Source organism: Anolis carolinensis, chromosome 1 (assembly GCF_035594765.1).
Source record: "Anolis carolinensis isolate JA03-04 chromosome 1, rAnoCar3.1.pri, whole genome shotgun sequence".
Lineage (NCBI taxonomy): Eukaryota > Metazoa > Chordata > Lepidosauria > Squamata > Dactyloidae > Anolis > Anolis carolinensis.
The window spans coordinates 341,876,822-341,900,228 of NC_085841.1; the positions used below are offsets into that span (position 1 = coordinate 341,876,822).

At 39.7% G+C, this 23,407-nt stretch overlaps 1 protein-coding gene across 1 annotated transcript in view; it reads right to left on the minus strand.

The window, feature by feature from the left end:
- btbd7 (BTB domain containing 7) overlaps positions 1-23,407 on the minus strand; it is a 99,398-nt gene that overhangs the window by 25,696 nt on the left and 50,295 nt on the right. The window lies entirely within an intron of this gene.

Below are 23,407 nucleotides of genomic sequence, written 5' to 3' on the forward strand. Positions count from 1 at the left end.
AAATAAAAGTAACATTGCACATCTCTTAATATAAGCAAATAATCCCAAAGCCTTTCCCCGCCACTCCTCTTTCTCTCACTCCCCCCCTCCCCCGCCCATATGATGATAGAATCCAATTTGTGGACTCACAATAATAATAATAATAATAATCTTTATTCGTATTCCGCCCTACCTCCCCAAGGGGACTCAGGGCGGATTCCAACATACAATGGCAACCATTCAATGCCTCATAAAGCAAACAAATACTGATATAAAATCCAAGAAAAAACAACATTAAACATTATATGAAAATAACATTAAAACCTAACATCAAACTGAAGCCTAACATCAGGAAATTAAACCTAACATCAATAAATTAAACTATACATAGTCAGACAAAATTATATAATGACATAAAACCTAATCAAACATTCACATTAATTTACAACAGCCAACAAGGGTTCACAAAACGGTGTGGGTTGGTTGTGTAGTCAAATGATGGTCATTGGGCGGGCATGGACTAGGAAAGCCAAGATACAAAATAATTCTCAACCAGTGGTCAGTAGTAATTTCCCCCAATTACCTAATCTTCTTCCTCTCCATATGCTAATGAGCAAAAATAAGTCTTCAGTTGTTTTTTGAAGGAGAGGAGGGAGGGGACCAGCTTTATTTCTTTAGGGAGGGAGTTCTAGAGGTGGGGGGCAACCATGGAGAAGACCCTATCTCTCATTCCCACCAGCAGTGGGAATACAGAGTGTGACAATTATGTGGTGGCGACTCTTATGTGGGGAAATACTGAAGTTACATTTCAGTACTTAAACTTAGTTATGCACCATTTTGCAAAGTATTTAGAACTACATGAACTAGTACTTTATGCTTTGGTAGAACTAATGCATGATATGAGTACTAGACACTTTACTTATAACATGTAATAAGATCTGGTCTCTATAGTTACAATTATCTTAAATGTCTGAATTTCCAGAGGCATCCAGCCACTGGGAATACAGCTCAAAGCATTGTGGAGAGAAAGCTACCCACAGCATTGTTCTCATTAATGCAACACGTGTACAGTCCAGAGATTGAGCAGAGCATTACAATGTTGGTTTTGGATTCACAGAATCCAAAATTGCTCTGCTCTCCAGAGAAGGGTCTGATCCAGACTGCTTAGCTATGCCTACTAAGAATAAACATAGCCATCAGCCCTTCCAACATTACTTTCAATGAAGGAACTATCAAGTGAAGGAATCTGCCAGGGTAAGACTTTTTCTTCCTAGACATCTTGGTACACCTGCCATGTTATTCTTTCACCCACAACATCACTTGCTCTGTATTAAACCATTTAAAATACTGTCTTACAGCCTTGACTCAGTTAACCTTCTTCGAATCACATTTTAAGTCAACTTGTACAGTATTTAACAGTACACTTAAACCATATTTTGTGGGCTGTCCCATCCTTTTCATCAAAGTCTCTGCTACTTGATTTTGACGCCCTACCTTAAAAAGTGTATCAACTACAAAATATCTCACTCCAATAGATATTTGAAGGCTCTTCTGTCTTATATGAAACATATTGCCTTAATACATCTTAGAAAGTCTCTTCGGTGTGATTCTATGGTATGCATGAGACATGGTTAACTTGCCATCTTCCTCTTCTTGTACAAAAGTGTGTTGCAGAAGTGGAAAGATGAAAGGTGGGGCAATAGAAGTGCAGTGGAAGTTTCTCACAGTAACAGGAAGCAAAATATAGGGGTTTGATACAATCCATGGTTTCATATGTACAAGTAACAGCTTAGAACATATGCCTTGTGGATATGGGGATCCTATTGTTAGGCTGAATAGGACTCATAATTTGCCAAATGTAACACTGCAACACTATAACATCCTCTTCATTGTTTTGAAAACCTGAAATACCTTTTCTGCATTTTAAAAAACTTCCATTCTAGACATCTGAAGTCAATACAACCAAACCTACAATACATTGTATAAACATACTCAATGGGAGGATATTTTAATTATTCCACAAACCCAATATAACACATTCATTTTCTATTCTTTCTTCTCTATTGCCACTGAGATGTGTATGTATATATATATATATATATATATATATATATATAGAGAGAGAGAGAGAGAGAGAGAGAGAGAGAGAGAGAGAGAGAGAGAGAGACCGTTTTTCCCTTAAACAGCAAAACTACACGACCAAATCACACCAAATTTGGCCACAAAAGACATAGTCATCCAGTCTGTGTTTTTACATAAAAAAACAAGAAAAATAAAGTCCTAATTAGAGGGAGAGGAATAACTGTTTTTTCCCATTGCTGCCAGTTAGAAGGCTAAGCTCCACCCACTTTGTCTCCTAGCAACCCACTCAGCCATTTAATGGCACCCAGGGCCTCTTCAATCAGGCCTCTTCCACACTGCCTATAAAATACAGATTATCTGATTTGAACTGGATTATATGGCAGTGTAGACTCAAGGCCCTTCCACACAGCTATATTACCCATTTATAATCTTATATTATCTGCTTTGAACTGGATTATCTTGAGCCCACACTGCCCTTAATCCACTTCAGTGTGCATTTTATACAGCTGTGTAGAAGGAGCTTCATATAATCCAGTTCTAAGCAGATAATATAAGATTATAAATATACAGTAGAGTCTAACTTATCCAACATAAACACCCTGGCAGAACGTTGGATAAGCGAATATGTTGAATAATAAGAAGGGATTAAGGAAAAGTCTATTAAAAGTCAAATTATATTATGATTTTACAAATTAAGCACCAAAATATCATGTTATACATCATGTTGACAGAAAAAGTAGTTCAATGCATGGTAATGCTATGTAGTAATTACTGTATTTACGAATTTAGCACCAAAACGTCACAATTAATAACTGGGGCGACTTACAGGGAGCGCACCACCCCCTTGTTAAGCCAGCTCCACTGGCTGCCGATATGCTATCGAGCCAAATTCAAAGTGCTGGTGTTGACCTATAAAGCCCTGAACGGTTCTGGCCCTATCTACTTGTCTGAACGTATCTCCTCCTATGAGCCAGCAAGATACCCGAGATCATCTGGAGAGGCCCTGCTCTCGATCCCACCTGCCTCGGAGGCGTGGCTGGTGGGGACGAGGGACAGGGCCTTCTCAGTGGTGGCTCCCTGGCTTTGGAACACCCTCCCAAGTGAGATGCGTCAAATTCCAACCCTATTGGGCTTCAGAAAAGCCCTAAAAACATGGCTCTGTGCCCAGGCTTTTAATCAATAAATGGTGAAGATGACACAGACTGAACTATGGACAAAACATGAGGAAGAACAGATCTGATTTTATGTTTGAAATGTATATTTTAAATTCATAATGTATTTCAATAGTTTTAACTGTTTTATGTGCTGTTTTATATTGGTTTGTATGGGCATCTAATTGTTGCCACTGTTGTAAGCCACCCTGAGTCCCTTCGGGTGAGAAGGGTGGGATAAAAATGTGAGAAATAAATAAATAAATAAAATGTATTGAAAACATTGACTACAATGAGAGTATTAATTGCTATTCAAACTGGCCAACCAAGGATTCCGCAAGATAGAAAGCGGCCAGGTTTGCAAGCAGCAAGCCTATTCAGTGCTATTCAACCTGGCCAACCAAGATTTCCCCTAGATAGAAAACACCCAAGCCCTGAAGCCACAAGGCTACTCTGTCCCATACAACCAGGCCTATAAAGGATGCCCTATGTAGAAAGCAGCCAGGCTTTTAAGCTGCAAGACTATTTTGTGCAGTTCGAGCTGGCCAAACAAGGATTCCCCTACAAAGGAAGTAGCCTGGCTTCAAAGCGGCTCTTTGATTGAGGGTGCTACTCCAGAAAACGACCAGGCTTTGAAGCTGCAAGGCTATTAACTGCTATTTTTTTTTGGTTGGCTGTTTTATTTTGTTTCTCTTTGTGGGGTGTTTTTTTTTCACTGTCTGTTATATTTATGTCATGTCATTGTAATCACAATATTATAAATGTTTGCAATAAAAATTTACTTTAAAAAAACCTGCTATTCCTCCTGGCCAACAAATTATTCCCATAAGCCACAACAATGCGTGGCCGGGCAAAGCTAATACTATTATAAGAAAACAAAAGCACACATATGCTTGTGAATGTATATGCTTCAAAGACAAATTTAGCTTCCATCCATCTTCTTCACAGAAATTACATTCTAGACAGGTTAAGTCACCACTGAATGCAGAAAGATGACAGACAACAGCAGGGTTTTCACAATAAAAAAAATCAAGCGATAAGAAACAAGTGGAAGAAACACTGATTTCACAGTTTGATCATTTCAGCATTAAGCTGGCAGACAACTGATCCAGTCACCTATTTCCTACCTTTACAACTTCTGGTACAAACTGTCAGATTGAGCACACTTCATAATGTACAATGTTTTATAATCCTTTTCACTAGTCCTCACAAAAAGTTATTGGAGGGTTATTGGCAGAAAAAAATCTCACAGAGAAACAGAAAGCATAATAAGGCTACATTATTACTCCATGGTTGAGCTGAAACCTGAAGCTATGTCTCAGTTCCACCAGATTACAGTAACATTATAATTTGCTATTTTCCTTTGAGGATTTGTAAGAAGGAAATCTTTACTAACCGTGAAGTCCTTCATCCCATAAATTGGCATGAATTATATCTATAACAGTTCATTCAAATTAATCAAGTGCTCATGATTTGTGAGAAACAAATCCAGAGAGAAAACAGTCACATCTTCCTTTCTGTCTATGATTTATTTATTTATTTACTTACTTACAGCATTTATATTCCGCCCTTCTCACCCCGAAGGGGACTCAGGGCGGATCACATTGCACACATAAAGGCATTCAATGCCTTGACATAGAACAGAGACAGAGACAAGACGCAGGCACCGGGCTGGCCTCAAACTCAGGACCTCTTGGTCAGAGTGATTTGTTGCAGCTTAAACCATTCTCCCACAATTCTTAACAGTTGGATTTCTGGGAGATGAAGTCCAAAACACCTGGAGAATAGTTTGAGAAACATTGAACTAGAGAAATACTTCCTGAATTAACTATAACAATACTTCTTTTTAACTCACAGATGCCTTCCTGAATAGAACTTCATTTCTAAATTCTTAAATATTTGAATCAGTTTTAAAAGTTGCTGCTGTTCATTACTGTTGCTGTTGTTTAACCCGCTACTCAGCCACAAGGGCTCTCAGAGCAGCTCACAAATTGTAAATTTGGTAGTTCCATGCTCTCAGGCTTACAATTTAAATAAGACAGAGCACACATGGAAAAAGGAATGGCAGTGGGGGAGAAGGGGTTGGTCTCAATCCAAGGCAAGGGCATTGATAAAAATTGGCATGGATGGAGGGCCTTTCATTTGCTACTGGGCCTAGCCATGGTGGAACTATGCCTGCCTCTTCTTTCCTTCTGAGTTCACGGCAGTGACAATTAAGATGGAAGTTGGTGGTGGTGGTGGTGGTGGGGGTCATCTACTTCTGGGTCTAGGCATGCTGGAGCTGTATGTACATGCCTCTTCTTCTCTCCTTCTGAGGCCAAAACAATGGCAGTTGGGAAGGATAGAGAGTCTTTCAACTGCTTCTGGCTTAGGCATGATAGAGCTGTGTCTGCTTTTTCTTATTTTCCTCCCAGGCCTGGCTAATTTGCCAAGTTGGCTAATTCTAGTGCAGGAAACACAAGAAATACAGCTAAAACTTAACTACTGCTCTACTGGGAACTTCCTTTTGCCTGTGTAGGTAAAAGTATTTACTATTGGCAACTGTGATGAGACCAGAAAGCCCCAGGCACAGAATTGTTCTAATATCTTTGCAGAACAGATTACCTTGTCTAAGTAAGGCACATGAGTTATCATCAAAGACATGGTGCCACATCTAATCTATCTCATCTTAATTTTAAAATAGTGCACAAGTTGGTTGTAAAAAGTAATTGTATGCAGGCAAACAACTCCTAAGATTTTCTCAAGTTCAGAAGAGAGAGGGGGAGAAAAACAGTTTCCTTGTATGGGATTAAAGCAGCTGTTGAAACAGCACTCAAATAACTCCCAACTGTTCTAAGTGAATTTATTTCAAAATAATTGCCATCCATATTGTTTTTCTGCTCTGTTAGAATGCATAACATACAAAACTACTCTAGGAAAACACCTCTGATCACATTTCCCCTTAATAAGAAGAAATAGGCATTTGGGGAGTGCTAGATGTTATTCTTGCTGGTTTTCAAAATAAACACAACAATAAACAAATAAGGAAGGCTGAGCGAAGGAAGATAGACGCTTTTGAACTGTGGTGTTGGAGGAAAATTTTGAGAGTGTCTTGGACCACGAGAAGATCAAACCAGTTCATACTCCAGGAAATAAAGCCCGACTGCTCACTGGAGAAAAGGATATTAGAGGCAAAGATGAAGTATTTTGGCCACATCATGAGAAGACAGGAAAGTTTGGAGAAGATAATGATGCTGGGGAAAATGGAAGGAAAAAGGAAGAGGGACCGACCAAGGGTAAGATGGATGGATGGTATCCTTGAAGTGACTGGCTTGACCTTGAAGAAGTTGGGGATGTCGATGGCTAACAGGGAGCTCTGGCGTGGACTGATCCATGAAGTCATGAAGAGTCGGAAGCGACTGAGTGAATAAACAACAACAAAGGTAACAGAGGCCAAACTACCTCTATGCAGATATCCTCGTTGATTGTCTTTACAGCTTCATGGCTACTCAATGCTATTCAAGCTTGCTAATTACAACATTCACATTTGCTTTAAACAGACAAGGGTTTTTTCTCCCACCCTGGACATTCCACAGATATATACACACTCCACTTCACCTGCTGCCCCTGTGATAACTGGATTTTGAAAAAATTGGCTTGTTGTGGAAACATGGATTGTTGTGGAAACGGGTAAATTTCCCTTCCAAGGGGCAGATTTCTCTCACTTCCCATTCTTAACAATGAGTCATTTGTAAGTTGGATGTTTGTAGTTTGGGGACTGCCTGTACTTGTTACTAATAGAAACTCTGCATTTGAGAATTTTATTTTGATAGTAGATAGCTTATCAAATCACTACCAATCATTAACTCAATTGTAATGTACTTTCAAACCGCAACTGGAGTAGTTAAAAGCAAGAGAAGGGAAACACTTATTTTAAGGGCTAAATCCAACTTAGTCTAATCTATAGTAGACCCATTAATATTTATAAGATATACAGAAATACTGACTTATTATTTAGTGAGTACTAAAAAACCAGTCAGGACAGCATGAATCCACGTGTGGGAAATCAGATGTAGCAAATTCAAAATCTAGCAAGCTTATTTAGACCCCTATTCTCTACCAGCCATGGCAGCTAACTTCTTTTTAAAAAAATAATTTTTATTGAACACAATTTTCCACAAAAATTGAAAATAAAATCCTCAAAAATGGACAAAGAAAGTAATAAAAAAGGATGGTGTGAAGAAAAAAAGAAGCAAGAAAAAAAATAAAGTATTTGACACTTCCAGTTGCCTTTGGAGTACTCCTGTTCCTTCTTTTTCTGATGTTTATTCTGGTCACGCTTCACCTCTGTCTCAGCCATATTCAATGTTATCCATCTTTATGTACCTATCTTCTTTCTGTTTCGCATCATATATTTTTCTACTTTGGTCCAATCTGTCTCTTTAATTGGTTTTCCTTGGTGTTTCTTCATTAGATGTGTAAGCCTGTCCATGTTTCATGTCTCCTAGAGTTTTGTCATCCACTGATCCTTCGACGGTATTATTCCAAGTCTCCATACCTTTGCAAAGACAATTCTTAATGTGCTACATTATAGGACAGTATCCATAAAAAAGCATCATGCTTATATAAGGCAAACATCTGAGTTATAGAGTTTAACAACTGATTTAAATCCAGTTGTTACTCCCAACAAGAAAAAACATTCTGGATCACTGGAATTTACCTAAGTGTTGACTTATCTATTAGATTTAAATCCAATATTATTATGTAAAAGATGCAATTCTTTATAGAATCACAGTTGGAAGAGACTACATGGAGCATCCAGCCTAGCCCCCTGTCATGGAGGAAAAACATAATCAAAGCACCCTGAAAGATGGCCATCTAATCTCTGTTTAAAAGCCTCCAAAGAAGAAGCTTCCACCACACTCTGAGGCAAAGAGTTCCACTGCTGAACAGCTCTTACAATCAGGAAGTTCTTCCTAATGCTTAGGTGGAATTTTCTTTCCTGTAATTTGAACCCACTGCTCTGAATCCTGGTCTCCAGGGCAGCAGAAAACAAGCTGCTCCCTCTTCCTAATGGCGGCATTTCAAATATTTAAATATGCCGATAATGCCTCCTCTCAGTCTTTTCTTCTGCAGGCTAAATATATCCAGATCTTTAAGCCGTTTGTTTGTGGCTGAACTGTAACTCCCATTTACCTTAGCTAATCACACAAATTTTCAGGAAGGCTGGGAGTTTCAGTCTCTCAATACATGAAGAGGCACAGGAAGCTCATATCTGATTTAAGTTGTTAGTTTTTAAAGAATAAACTCCCTCTCTAGCTCTACAGCTTAGCTTTACTTTTAAAGGTCAGGATTCCATTGGTTCCTTAAATGGATGGAAGAGGGTATCAACAACTTTTGTAGGAGGTGATTTCATCACCATTACGTAGTTGCTATGCACCTGCAACACTCCCTGACCTCTGTACTACTACATGTTCTGCTGTAAAATGCATTTTAAATCTTCTGGAGCAGATATTGGGGAACATGCAGAGATGACTGTTGAGAAGGGGAATCCAGATCTTCTGAGAATTGCAGAAGGGCTCACCTGGATCCTGGCCAAAGTCATGGATAAGTTACACAGCCTGTTTTGATCCTTGAAGACTGAGATGGGCAACTGTGGCCTGTTGAATGATTTCTGGCAGAAAATTATAATCACCTCATAGCTAATATTCAGGAATTGTGGATTCTTCATTTAAGAGCTCTATCATTAGAACACTTTTTCCAAAAGCAGAACTTCTTCGAAGATTCAGATGGAAAACAATACTTAAGAAATCACTCGGGGATTATTCATAAGACCAATGGAATTTCTGATTGTGTCTCCCCTCAAACTACTCCCTGTGCATTACCACAATCTTCTTTTAAAACTTCCCTCCATTTCAAAATCAGTTTGACTGACGACATGAGAGTACTCTTTGTGAAAACATGTCTAAAAACTCTGATTCAAAGGGACTAGCTCATGGTTCTTTGAAGTCTGGCTGTTAATGCAAGTACTGGAAATCCAGATGATTGGTTGTTGGTTTTGGAAAGGAAAGACAAATGAAGGGAGACAAAAAGAATTCTCCATGTCTAGACCTAGCTCAATTCTATTACTGCTATTTTGCTGTTTTTCTCTGTAATTTTTAACCACTGCTTAAAGGATATCAGGCTGAAAAGTGGCAAATAATATTTTCCAAGTTGATAAATGCACTTTATATGGAGTTGTTCCTGAAGCATGTTTAGAGAAAGAGACTAGATTGAAACACAGCACACTGCTTTATAGTGTGTGATCTGCAGACCATGTAACACCAGTGTATTGCCGAAGGTTTACACGGCTAAAATCACTGGGATGTTGTGTGGCTTCCGGGCTGCATGGCCGTGTTCTAGCAGCATTTTTTCCTGACGTTTCACCTGCATCTGAAGATGCCAGCCACAGATGTAGGCGAAACGTCAGGAGAAAATGCTGCTAGAATATGGCCATACAGCCAGGAAACCACACGACATCCCATGTAACACCAGTCTTATAACAACTACAATGGCTTCCACTTTATTTCTGTGCCCATTGGTGCAGTAGCTTGACTGCTGGACTAGGACCCCGGGATATTAGAGTTTTATTGTGTTATCCTTGGCCACTATTAGTTGGAAATGACTTAAAAGGCACACAACAGTATTGCACAGCACTAGTTCATGAAGCTTCTTTTTACTTAAATAATTGGAGGTTATAAAAAAGCATCTTTACTGCTATGACAACTGTCCACAATTTATTATCTATAATCAAGTTATATGTTCCACCCGAAGAGGATAACTTAGCAGGGACCCTAAGCAGTCTTATATATAGAAAGCCCAAATTGTGGACCTCCCAGCTCACAACTTGGAAAAAAGCTGTGTGATTAAAAAACCTATAGTCACATAAAGTAATTTTTCCAAGCCCAGCTCATTTTTTGCAGTGATCAGACTGGCCCCATCTTCATTTTGCTTTAACCAGTTTATAAAGTCTTTTATGTAAGCTGAGATTTTTGATGGTTTTTTTTTTTGAAATCTGCTATTTCAAGTATTTTAAAGGTGGCTTGTGCCATTGTAAGTCTGTTAAAGCTGTGTATCAGAAGCAGCAGATATGAAAACATTAAAAATGTTTTAACAAGAAATTACGAAATAAAATCATGGTTTATCAGCACAAAAATGATCTACGTGCTTGCAATTTGGTCACAATCCAGCTTTTCTATTCACAGATCCACCTTCAAGACTTTAATATTAGTTTCTACATTCCATTTGAGATTTCAACTGGGAAACTATTATTTAATCACCTTTTTCAAACTAGACGTGAAGCCAGGATCAAAGCATGCAGAAATAGTTATGTTTCCAGATTGCCAGACAATAGAAATAACATCCCTAAGTTTCAAAACCTGAGCAAGCTTATTTGTAAAAGGATCTCTAGCAGGGCTCTCATTCACAGGGTCACCAAAAGGGAAATGCAACTTAATGGCATGTAGCCACTATTTCTGCATTTTTATCTGTAAATATTACATCTGAATTAAATACCATGCAACTAGATAAAATGAACAAGAGCACCTCCCTTCCTATGAAAGATGTGGATTTTTAGTTCACATATATTATTTTTCAAGATCAATCTTAAAAGTACCACTGTGAGAAAGAACACAGCTAGTTCTTTGTTACTAGCATTATAATGAGCACCACTCACATTACATGGATGAAATGGCTACATCAGCTGGGAATAAGAAAGTAACCTGCCACATTAGAATGAGACAGAAGGAGGAGCTGCAATTTGGGAAGAGAAGTAGGAGTGGACAGAGAAGATGGCACTTGAGAATGCAAGTAAGATCAAATCTGCCAGCAACCATTACAGCAGTATTTGATTAAAGCCCCGAATTTCTAGAACACAAACAGATAATAGCAGGGGCAGAAATAGGTCATTGCTTTCAAATGGCTTCCCTGTTGGAGCCGAACTTCTTTGAAATGTCAGTTTTAACTTTACTACATAATAGGCAATCTCTTCCATCCTTACTGCATAAGGTTTTTTTTTTTACTATACTGATTCCTACTTCTGAAAAAATATCAAATCAATAAAAGCTAGCAACATTTGGGCTATGACTATACAAATAAAGAATTAAACTGAAAAACAACAGACCTCATGTTGTGTGTTTCTTCCTTTTGTCTATTTCAGTACTCAGGCTCCTACCAATTACAACTCAAGCATGATAGCAACTGCTTCGAAGCCACTGCAACGACTGGATATCTAAGGCCTAGGTTTTCCAATCACAAGGAAATGAAATTTGAATATTGGCATATTTCTCATGTATCCAACTGAGAAATTAAGGAATTTAATGTCTCAGAAGAAACACAGACACAACAGGAAAATGGAACCACTGTTTGCTCTCTGTCTATCAAGTTGCAACAAATAATCATTTGCATAAGCAACACTGAACTAAGCACCAATACTGAATGGGTTTTAATATCTGGAATACTAACAATGCTATAGTTTATAGTTCAGAAGTTCAGTTTCTTATGTTAGTCAGTCTTTAATGTCAATGGAAGGATATTACTTAAAATATCCTTAAAAGGTGGAAACAGAGTTCTTAGCAAAGTTACAAAATCTTGCTCTTTAAAAACTAAAAACAACCTGAGCTGTGAAATTAAAAGCTACACAGTGTCCCCTCACTTATCACGGGGGTTCCGTTCCAGGACCTACCGCAATAAGTGGAAATCCGCAAAGTAGGGGCACTATTTTAATTTTAATATTTATACATTATTTTAATTGTTACGTGGCCTTTCTCCTCCTTGCAACCCTTCCCTACCAGCACCTGTTGGGCCCTTACTCCGGGCCCGTCATGTTGCTCTGGCTGCTTCCCTGCAGCCAGGAAAGAAAGAACGCTGCTCCAGCCGAATGAGTGAGCGAGGGAGGGTGGGAGAGTGAATGTTGGCGGTGGCAGCAAAAGCCTGGAAGAAGCAGCCAGGTCTGGCTTCTGCCTCCGCTCCAGCCGGGCCACGCCAGGAAACATGGAAGACTCGGAAGAGGGGGTGGAGCGGAGGCAGTAGCCAGACCTGGCTGCCATGATCTTGCAGTGCCAGAAGCCATGATCTTGCAGTGCTAATGCTATATTGCTCATGTAAATAGGGAAATGCATGAGCAAATAATAGTCTATGTGTATATATATATTTTCAAAATCTCTCAATTTGAACCTAATGCTAACTGAATTAGTGCCATACAAGCATATTTACATTTTCTCCAATTCATACTGTAATTTCTATTATTGCTGGATTTACAGTCAGCCTAATTTATTTTGCTTCAAATCACAAAAGTACTAACAGCCACTGATTTTGGAATAGCTGTTGATATAAGCAGCATCTGAATGGATATTTAAAAGTTCACAGCATCTGCAGGGGTGAATTAGGAGTGAAGTGATTATTCTGAGTCAACATATTAAAATGAAATGCCAGTCCAAGTTAAATCATTCTTAAAACTGCTGTTTCCCTCACTACAAGTTGAACGTGAGTCTCTTACGGCATGCTGAGTTATTTTGACTTGTATAAATCAAGTCATTTGGGAAATTATGAATGACATCTTCTTCCAAATACTGGAGATATGGCATCTGAAAAAGGATTATTCATAGTAAAAAAATGTGATTCTCTATTTCTCCTAAAAGAATGGAAGCTAACATACATACCCTCTGAACTACAACCTTCAGTGCAGCATTGGGGGCAGTGATAATAAGTGAACAAGACATCTCAACCAAACAGGAACTCTCTGTGTACATTCTAATTTCTGAGTTGTAATATAGCCTGGACCCATACTAAAGTTACAAATAGTTCCTTTAGAATCTGAAGTTTATATGTTTGACTTTCAGGCCATTTTCTTATTTTGATTCCATTCCATTTTTTTTCAACATTTCTTAATTGTCTATCTATACTGGCAAACAGACAATGCTTCTAGTATTTCAAATATTACTTTAATAATTATTCAATATACTAAGCCCTTTTAGTTCTTATTGCATTTGCAGTATACAGTCAGCCCCCCACATTTATGGAATGCACTATTCACAGTGCAACTCTCAATCAGAGCTGTGCTGGAAGACCTCTAGATTCCTAGAGAGGTATTTTCTAGGACAAAAAGCTATTTTATTATTTGTGGCTTATCCCTTTCTAACTCAGTGAATGTGAAAAGCTAACTGCACTCATCTTGCAAGGAACCTAGGAAATTGTCCCTTGAAGTCTGGGAGGTGGTGGTGACTTCTATTCACTCCAGTGTGAACTTCTTTTCATTTCACATGCAAATAGGCATAGGGTGCTGGGCCCAGACTGGAACTGCAAAAATACTAAAGGGCTAAAGAACTTTTTCTCCTACACCAAGAGTATAAAATGAAATTGTCTCCTTTGTACTTATTGGTTACTTTTTAAAAGCCACTTATCAAATTGTTGATTTGGCCCTTAGGACTCTATTAAATGTATTCACCTATGTGTTTCATAAGCTGAGACAGCTCTGAGACATTTGCATTAAAATACAGTATATTATTATTTTACTGGGCTTTTTGAATGGAGGTCAGATACACACCTGTTAGGAATACTTCAGTTGTAGATTCCTGCATGGGCAGGGGCCTGAACTGGATGCCCTTTAAGGTACATGCTGACTCTAGTTCTATTATTGCTCAAGCGATACAGAACTTTATGAAGTAATGAATTACTACTCCATTTTCACAAACACTGGGGCAATGCTTTCCAGAACAATGAAAGAGCTCACAACTTTACTTCATTTTAGATGCTTAGAACAACACTTCTACAAATCTCTTCATTTCCCTGCAGTGGGGGAGTAGCCTAATTATGAAATGAAAGCAGTATATTTAAAATATTTAAATATGTACTTAAAGCTAGCCTTTAAAATGTGGCATAAACACTGAGAACTTATAAGCCTTGGTCCTCAAGTGTTCTAACTGGAGGTCAGCTGCTACCAACAGTGCTACGGATTTGGAAGAGGCATGAATAGAGGGCAAAAGGGAGAAACATGCCAAAAGGAATGTGCACCAAGCAAACCCTTGTCAGGACTGTCTTCCACCTGGAAATGTATGTCATCACTGCAAAAGATCATGTGGATCCAGAACAGGTCTATACAGTCACTTACAGACTCATTGCCAGGACTCAACTCTTGGAAGATAGTCATATTCAGCCACAAGTGATTGTCTATGATGATACTGTGCTCACTGCTATTTTATTAAAACATTTTTATTCCATATGATAAATTGGCAACAGCGGAAAACAGCAGAAAACTGCCATGTCCATCCAGCAAAGACAGAACAGATTCATGTGACTTCACCTCACTTCACTCACAAGCAGCAAAAATATAACTGGGGAACAAAGATATCCAAAAACAGAAAGCCTTAGAAAGAAAGACGGGGTCTCTGCAACTGATTTACAACCAAGGCTTGTTGTTATGTACCCTCAAGTCAACCCTGATCTATGGTGAACATACAATGCTTGCTAAAAATACTTTGCTTCGAAGGATCCAATACTTTAGGTAAGGATGGATATCAATCAGTTGCCAATTTTCCAAACCCATCACTTCTTGGACCACCCATAGGAACATGACAATATACTTCCTTGTCTTTTTTCCCCCTCTCCTTTAAACTGAGAAACAATAACCACTTCACTTCCTGTTACCCATTTTGACAGAGAAACAGAGGGAGAAAGATATCTGACAGGGCATGGGGGTGTTGAGGTTTTTTGTTTTATGTTTGCAAACATTTGGGAAAGCCTTGGGTAAAATGTTCATCTGATAACTGTGCTACGGTACTATAAAAAAAAAAAGGGGGGGGGGGAGAAGCAGGTTTGGGAGATTACTGGGGAGCTTCACTGACTGCAAAACTGAGACCCAAGGGCTGCCCCTAGCTTAAGAGATGGATCCCACCATGGATCCCACCATGAGGATACCTTGTATTGGAATCCCAGCTAGCAAAAACAGTATGGAAAGCTAGTGCCAAAAATGTAGCTTTTTCTCTTTTCAGAGCAAGCTTTCAAGAACTCTTCTGATTATAACTGCTTAATGGAACAGAGGGATCAACAAAGGTAGCAGTTTTAATGTGTGTCTAGAAATGACAAAAGGAAAACCATTCAGCAGTAGACCTAGAGAAACACATCACAAATGTTAGAGGTATTTATCTGATCTCCCAAGTCTGAGGTCAAGTATCAAGTCTTCATGTTTGTTTGGTACCACCGTTTCCACAACAGTTCTAATTTTAGCTCTCCTGAGAAGAATGCAGTAGAACAATTAAACCAAGAATCTTTGCTTTTTTTTACTCCCACTTTCCTTAGATCTCACTTCCAGTCTCATCCCCATGATGAATGTAGAACATAAAACCCACATTCTTCCTGTCCTGCTTTTATTGTTTTGTGGCCTATTTTCCCCTTCCTGTATACAAAAGGAAACATTTTTGCGACATTCCTCCTACTGCAAAACTTAATTGGAGACTGAGCAGTAACCTGAAGATTATTTTTGGTTTTATTTCAATCTTCCATGGAAGACAACTTCTTTATAGAACATGTAGATAAGATTAATCCATCCCTCAATTACAGTAGAGTCTCACTTATCCAAGCCTCGCTTATCCAAGTTTCTGGATGATCCAAGCCATTTTCGTAGTCAATGTTTTCAATATAACGTGGTATTTTGGTGCTAAATTCGTAAATACAGTAATTACAACATAACATTACTGCATACTGAACTGCTTTTTCTGTCAAATTTGTTGTATAACATGACGTTTTGGTGCTTAATTTGTAAAATCATAACCTAATTTGATGTTTAATAGGCTTTTCCTTAATCTCTCCTTATTATCCAAGATATTCGCTTATCCAAGCTTCTGCCGGCTCGTTTAGTTTGGATAAGTGAGACTCTACTGTACTAGGATTGTACTAGATGCATAGAAATATACAAAGAACTTTGCAAGCCATGCATTCAGCAGATGATGAAATTCTAGATTACATACAAGAAAAATCATGGCAGGCAGTATTTTTCAAATCACTCCTAGTTTGAAGGGAAGAGATCACCACATGAGAAAAAATATAAACAACTGCTCACTGAATCAGCTGATCATTATATCCAAGATCATTCAGTATTTGCAGTTTTTGTGTTCTCAGCAAAGTTGATGAATTTGTAATTAGAATACATAATACCATTGCTATTTGACACATTTGTACTCTATCACTTAATATTTATATTTACAACACACAGCAGGCATACCAATGAAAAACTACTGCTCACAGAAAAAAAAACTACTCCTTGCTTTGGCTTAATACTTAACACTATGACTGACAGCAGCATCCTAGAATCTCAGGAAATAACTTATGCAAGCCCTATCACTTGAATTTTCCAATCTCCTGGGGAAAAAATACTAACTAAAAAGAAAAAAGAAAACGTGTTTTTGCAGATAGCCAAAAGCACAAAATAGAAAATACAGAAAACACTGTCACGATTTTTACTTAATGCTGTAACAGAATTCTACACACAACCACTATAACAAATGTCTTATTATTCCACAAAAAACCATAATAATAAAAAGAGCAAATTAAGACACTTTACTTATAGTCTACAATGAACAAAACATTAAAAAAAACCCAAGAAAAAACTTTGACTAGAGAATGCTAAGACCTGTTAAGCAAATCACATACCCTAATGCTAAACCATGCCTCCTCATCAAGAAGGAATCAGTCTCTATCTTGTTCTCATTATTCTGGAACCATAAATGTTGAATTTACATTTTTACATTCACTTCTGGTTAATAGTTCTCAATTTTTAATCGTATAATCATTTATAATCTACAGAGACGTCTTCTTGAAACTTCAAGAGAGAGAGAGAGAGAGAGAGGGAGAGAGAGAGAGAGAGAGAGAGCGCACACAAATTTATTGCTGTTTTCTCAGGCTTTTCTATCTCCCAAGCAACTTCAGGCCACTTTCAAAGGCAATCACAAAAGGTATTGTACGGCTTGAAAAACTTCAAAAACCTGAATGTAGCCTGTAAACCTGAGATTCACTTTTTGCTGTTCTTTGGAAGTACAGTAGAGTCCCGCCTATCCAACTTCCGCTTATCCAACACACCATATTATCTGACACCCGGGGCGCCCTCCTTCTCTCCCTCACCCCCCCCCCCCCCCACCAGCACAGCAAAGGTGGAGGCAGTCATTTTCGCTTGCTCGCTTGCTCACTCACCAGGCTGGGTCCTGGGTCTGCTGCCACTGCCGCCGTTGCTGCCGGGACCGGCCTGGTGACTGAGTGAGCGAGTGAGGGAGGGCCTTTGCCGCCCACCCTCACTCACTCAGTCACTGGGATGGGTCCTGGTTCTGCCCTTGCTGTCAGGACTCGGCCCGGTGAGTGAGCCAACGAGCAAGGGCAGGCGGGTGGGCAGCAACGGAGTAGCAGCAAAAGAAGCTTCCTCCTCCTCTCCCTTGAGAGCCAGCCTGCCGAGGGAGAAGAGGAGGAGGATCACGAGGAATAGCGGAGGGGCACCTTTCAAGCTTCGCTTGGGGCCACACTGCCCCCGCCGCTTGTCCTCTTCCTCCTCTCCCTCGAGAGCCAGCCTGCCGAGGGAGAAGAGGAGGAGGATCACGAGGAATAGCAGCGGGGCACCCTTCAAGCTTCGCTTGGGGTCACACTGCCCCCGCCACTTGTCCTCTTCCTCCTCTCCCTCGAGAGCCAGCCTGCCGAGGGAGAACAGAAGGATGAGGACAAGGAGGAGGAGCCTCTTCCCCAGCAACAGAGGAAGAGGCTCCTTCTTCTGCCACCCTCCCTATTATCCAACATTTTCAATTATCCGACATTCTACCCGCCAGTTTATGTCAGATAATCGAGACTCTACTGTACTTTCAATCATTATCGTATCAGATGCAAATGGTGCCTCCTGAAGGGATTACACCTCTTATCCTAAGAACCAGGTATGATTGTTATTCCAAATAAATATAATGTATAAAAAGCAGACCAGAAGAGTGTCATGCTTTAAAAATACACACTCAATATTCTGAAACAACCATGAAATGGTTGCCCTCACTAATCGACTATGTGATCCTCTTAGTTTTGTTGCTATTTATTCGTTCAGTCGCTTCTGACTCTTCATGACCTCATGGACCAGCCTATGCCAGAGCTCTCTGTCGGTCATCGCCACCCCCAGCTCCTTTAAGGTCAGTCACTTCAAGGATACCATTCATTATTCTTGCCCTTTGTCGGTCCCTCTTCCTTTTTCCTTCCATTTTCCCCAGCATCATTATCTTCTCCAAACTTTCTTGACTTCTCATTATGTGGCCAAAGTACTTCAGCTTTCCTCCAATATCCTTCCCTCCAGTGAGAAGTCGGGCATTATTTCCTGGAGTATGGACTGGTTTGATCTTCTTGTGGTCCAAGGCACTCTCAAAAATTTCCTCCAACACCACAGTTCAAAAGGGTCTGTCTTCCTTCGCTCAGCCTACTTCATGGTCCAGCTCTCGCATCCATAGGTTACTATGGGGAATACCATTGCTTTAACTATGCAAATCTTTATTGCCAGTGTGATGTTCTCTAGTAAAGGTAAAGGTTTTCCCCTGACATTAAGTCCAGTCATGTCTGATTCTGGGGGTTGGTGCTCATCTCCATTTCTAAGCCGAAGAGCCGGCGTTGTCTGTAGACACCTCCAAGGTCATGTGGCCAGCATGACTGCATGGAGCGCCGTTACCTTCCCGCCAGAGCGGTACCTATTGATCTACTCACATTGGCATGTTTTCAAACTGCTAGGTTGGCAGAAGCTGGAGCTAACAGCAGGCGCTCATTTTCCGCTGCCAGGATTTGAACCTGGGACCTTTTGGTCTGCAAGTTCAGCAGCTCAGTGCTTTAACACACTTTGCCACCGGAGCTCCTGTGATGTTCTCTACTCTTCACTATTTTATCGCGGTTGGTCACTGCTCTCCTCCCAAGAAGTAAACGTCTTCTGATTTCCTGGCTGCAGTTTGCATCTGCAGTAATCTTTGTGCCTAGAAATACAAAGTCTGTTATTGCCTCCATGTTTCCTCCCTCTATTTGCCAGTTAGCAACCAGTCTGGTTGCCATAATCTTGGTTTTCTTGATGTTTAACTGCAACCCAGCTTTTGCACTCCTCAGCATCTCCTCGCTTTCAGGTATCAAAGTGGTATCATCTGCATATCTAAGGTTGTTAATGTTTCTTCCAGCAATTTTAACTCCAGCCTTGGATTCATCAAGCCCCGCACATCGCACTATGTGTTCTGCATACAAGTTGCATAGATAGGGTGAAAGTATACAGCCCTGCCGTACTCCTTTCCCAATCTTGAACCAGTCTGTTGTTCCGTGGTCTGTTCTTACTGTTGCTACTTGGTCGTTATACAGATTCCTCAGGAGACAGACAAGGTGACTTGAAATCCCCATACCACCAAGAACTTGCCACAATTTATTATGATTCACACAGTCAAAGGCTTTAGAATAGTCAATAAAACAGAAATAGATGTCTTTCTGAAACTCCCAACCTTTCTCCATTGTCAAGCGGATATTGGCAATTTGGTCTCTCGATCCTCTGCCTTTTTAAACCCAGCTTGTACAACTGGCAACTCTCGCTCCATGTATTGCTGGAGTCTATCTTGCAGGATCTTGAGCATTACCTTACTGGCATGTGAAATAAGTGCCACTGTACGAAAGTTTGAGCATTCTTTAGTGTTTTCCTTTTTTTGTTATGTGGATATACATTGAATTTTTCCAATCTGATGGCCATCCTTGTGTTTTCCATATTTGCTGGCATATGGCATGCATCACCTTGACAGCATCATCTTTCAAGATCTTAGTTACTCACATGCTAATGATCCCACTCAAACACTTGCAAATCAAGTTTGCTAATTGTACCCTTTATACTAGTTTAACAGACACTGGTTCTTTCTCCAACCCTGAACATTCCACAGGTATATATGTTTTACCACCATCAGATCCTCTGAAGATGCCAGCCACATATGTAGGCGAAATTTCAGAGAGAAAATGTTGCTAGAACACGGCCTTATAGCTGTTTTGCCCTGCAGTTCTCTAGAGACAAAATCAGCTCATAGGCCGGCTGGAAAGCTAAATTTCTTTTTATTTCTTGAAATATACAGTGCGGTTGCAAAGTTCCATCTGAGAGATTCTCCCCTCTCACCTCCTCATATCCCTCACTTTGCCCTCCCCTTCACTGTGCCTGCCCCATTTCCATGAAGACCCTCAGTCCTGGTCAGCTCTCCCTTGCTTTAGGTGTGCTAACGGCCAAGGTATGACCTACTTTCATGGTTCCCCACAACACCAGAAAAGGAGGTCATGACATACAGCCCGGAAATCACACAAGAGCCCAGTGATTCCAGCCATGAAAGCCTTCGACCACACATTAACCATGAAATGATTCTTCAGTTACAGTGGGTCCTTATTATCTGCTGGGGTTTAGTTCTAGAACACCATGTGGATACTGAAATCTGTAGATGCTCAAGTCCATTATATTCCATTGCTTAGTAAGATAGCAAATCAAAGTTTGTTTTTTGAATTTTTAAAAATATATTTTCAAGCTTTGGATGGTTGGCTAGGTGACTGTATATCCAAACTAGCAATCCTTATATTTCACTTAATTCCAGATATGTCCCTTACTTCTCCTGTAAAAGATGTCTGCGTATTTTTCATTAAAAACAATTCTCCCCTCTACTAGAATTGCAGGGTGATAGTATTCATAAAGAAAAAATAGAAAAGCTGAAGTCAGGCAATTGTATCCAAGGCACTTCTCAAAACTAAATACAGTAGAGTCTCACTTATCCAACATAAACGGGCCGGCAGAATGTTGGATAAGTGAATATGTTGGATAATAAGGAGAGATTAAGGAAAAGCCTATTAAACATCAAATTAGGTTATGATTTTACAAATTAAGCACCAAAACATCATGTTATACAACAAATTTGACAGAAAAAGTAGTTCAATACGCAGTAATGCTATGTAGTAATTGCTGTATTTATGAATTTAGCACCAAAATATCATGATGTTTAGAAAACATTGACTAGAAAAATGCGTTGGATAATCCAGAACGTTGGATAAGTGAGTGTTGGATAAGTGAGACTCTACTGTACATCAAATTCCAGAGAAGTAATGAAAAAGACAAGAAATTTCACTAAGGGAAAAATGTTTCAGTCTTTAAGACTTAAACACTGCATTGTTATTTTCCCCCCTGCAAACCACTTTGCTCATGCTGGAGAAACTATGTACGATAAAGCAAAGTTAAGCTTTGCTAAATGAAACTGGCAAATGAAATTAGGTAGAAACATGAAAAGGGACAGCAGCATGAATTCACCATTAAAATCAAGTCCAGTAGAGAGCACAACATTTCCATTTAAACCAATCATTATATTGGATTTGCCATGCAAAATCTAATCATGAAAAGTCTAATCATGGAAATTAATGAGATCAGAGATTCTGAACAACTCTTGAAAGTGGAAAATTGCCCATCTCAAGGTAGTGTGCTTGCTTCTCATTTCAGTAATAATGATTTGGACTTCTTGTGGCTATGTACGGTTCTAACCAAGGACTTGTTTGGCTTCATGTGTTCATTTATTCATTGACAATATTTGGGCAACAATGAATACTAGAGTACCAACAATACAAATTAACATCCTAAACATTAAAACAAGCAGGTTAAAAACCAACCACACTGCGAATCATAAAGTTGAAGAACCCACAAATGCCATCCCATCCATTCCCATTCTGCTATGCAGGAATACATTAAAAGCCTCCCAAAAGATGGTCATCCAGCCTCTGTCTTAAAATCTCCAAGGAAGGGGGCTCTGCCACTATTGAACAGCTTTAATTGTAAAAAAGTTCTTCTAAATGTTTAGGCAGAATCTCTTTTCCTCCATTGCTTCCTAGTCTGAGAAGCAGAAGAAGAAGAAAATCTTGCTCCATCTGCAATATGACATCTATTCAAATATTTAAACATGGCTATCATGTCAATTCTTAGTCTTCTTTTCTGCAGAATAATTATACTAGGCTTCCTACGCCGCTCCTCATAGGGCATGGTTTCCAGATGTCTGGTAAGTTTTCTCGCTCTTCTTTGAACACATCTCAGCTTGTCAATATCCTTCTTGAATTACGATGCTCAAAACTGGATACAGTATTCCAGGTGATGTTTGAACAAAGCAAAATAGGATGATACTATTACTCCCCTCAATCTAGAGACTATACTCCTATTGATACAGCCTAAAATTGCATTTACTTGTCACGACCCAGGCTGCAGAGCACCAATAACCATACACAGAGGCCAGAATCTATCTAATATCTTTATTGAAGGAATATATAAAGTTAATAAAAACAAGTGTAGAAAATAGTTCAGAATTAGACCTTTCAGGAAAGGTCAGAATTAGTCCAAAAAAGCAATGTCCAATAAGAAATATTAAGGTCCAAAGTTGTAATCCAATAACCGAAACACTCACTTTGCCAAGCAAAGTGAGGGGAGATGACAAGGTCCTTTAGTCCATGAAACTTGAGCGAGGCTAGGAAATAACTTGATACTTGAAACAAGGCTTGAACGTGGAACAAGGTAACTAAGAACAAGAACAAGGTCCGTGGAATAACTTGATAAAATCCGTGGAACAAGGCAAGGATTGATCCTGGGAAACAAGGCAAAGTCCGTAGATAAACAAAGGCTGGGAAGCAAGGCGAAGGCTGGATAGCAAGGCAAGGCTTGAGCAGGAGCGAGGCTTGAATCGGAGCGCGCTGTCCAGACACAACTCGCTCCGTAGGCTGACGAATTGACTCCGCGAAGTTACTACGCGGGTAAAACACCTAAATAGAGTCTAGCTTTCCCGCCGAAGCAGTTCTCTGGGAATCAGAACCGAAAGCTAACTCTGAGACCAGATGTGAGACTCCCCAAAGATTCTCACGAGAAGCAGTCTTAATTGGCCACATTCTTAGCTGCAATCCTCGCACTCCTGCGCGAAGCTGAATCCAAACTTCTCTGTTGTTTACAAAACTCCCGGCGCAAGAATACGGGAGAAGTAGGCTCTGGGCTTGTTTGACATACTTCTGGGAGACAACTTTCTTGCAGGTGCAAGGTTCCCAGATCTGCCTGGGAAAGATCTGGCTGAGAGGAATCCAGTTCAGACTGGGAAGGTAAAAAACCCAAGTTTTCATCTTCATCAGGAATTACAATGTCCTGAGCAGGACTACAAGGCCCATGG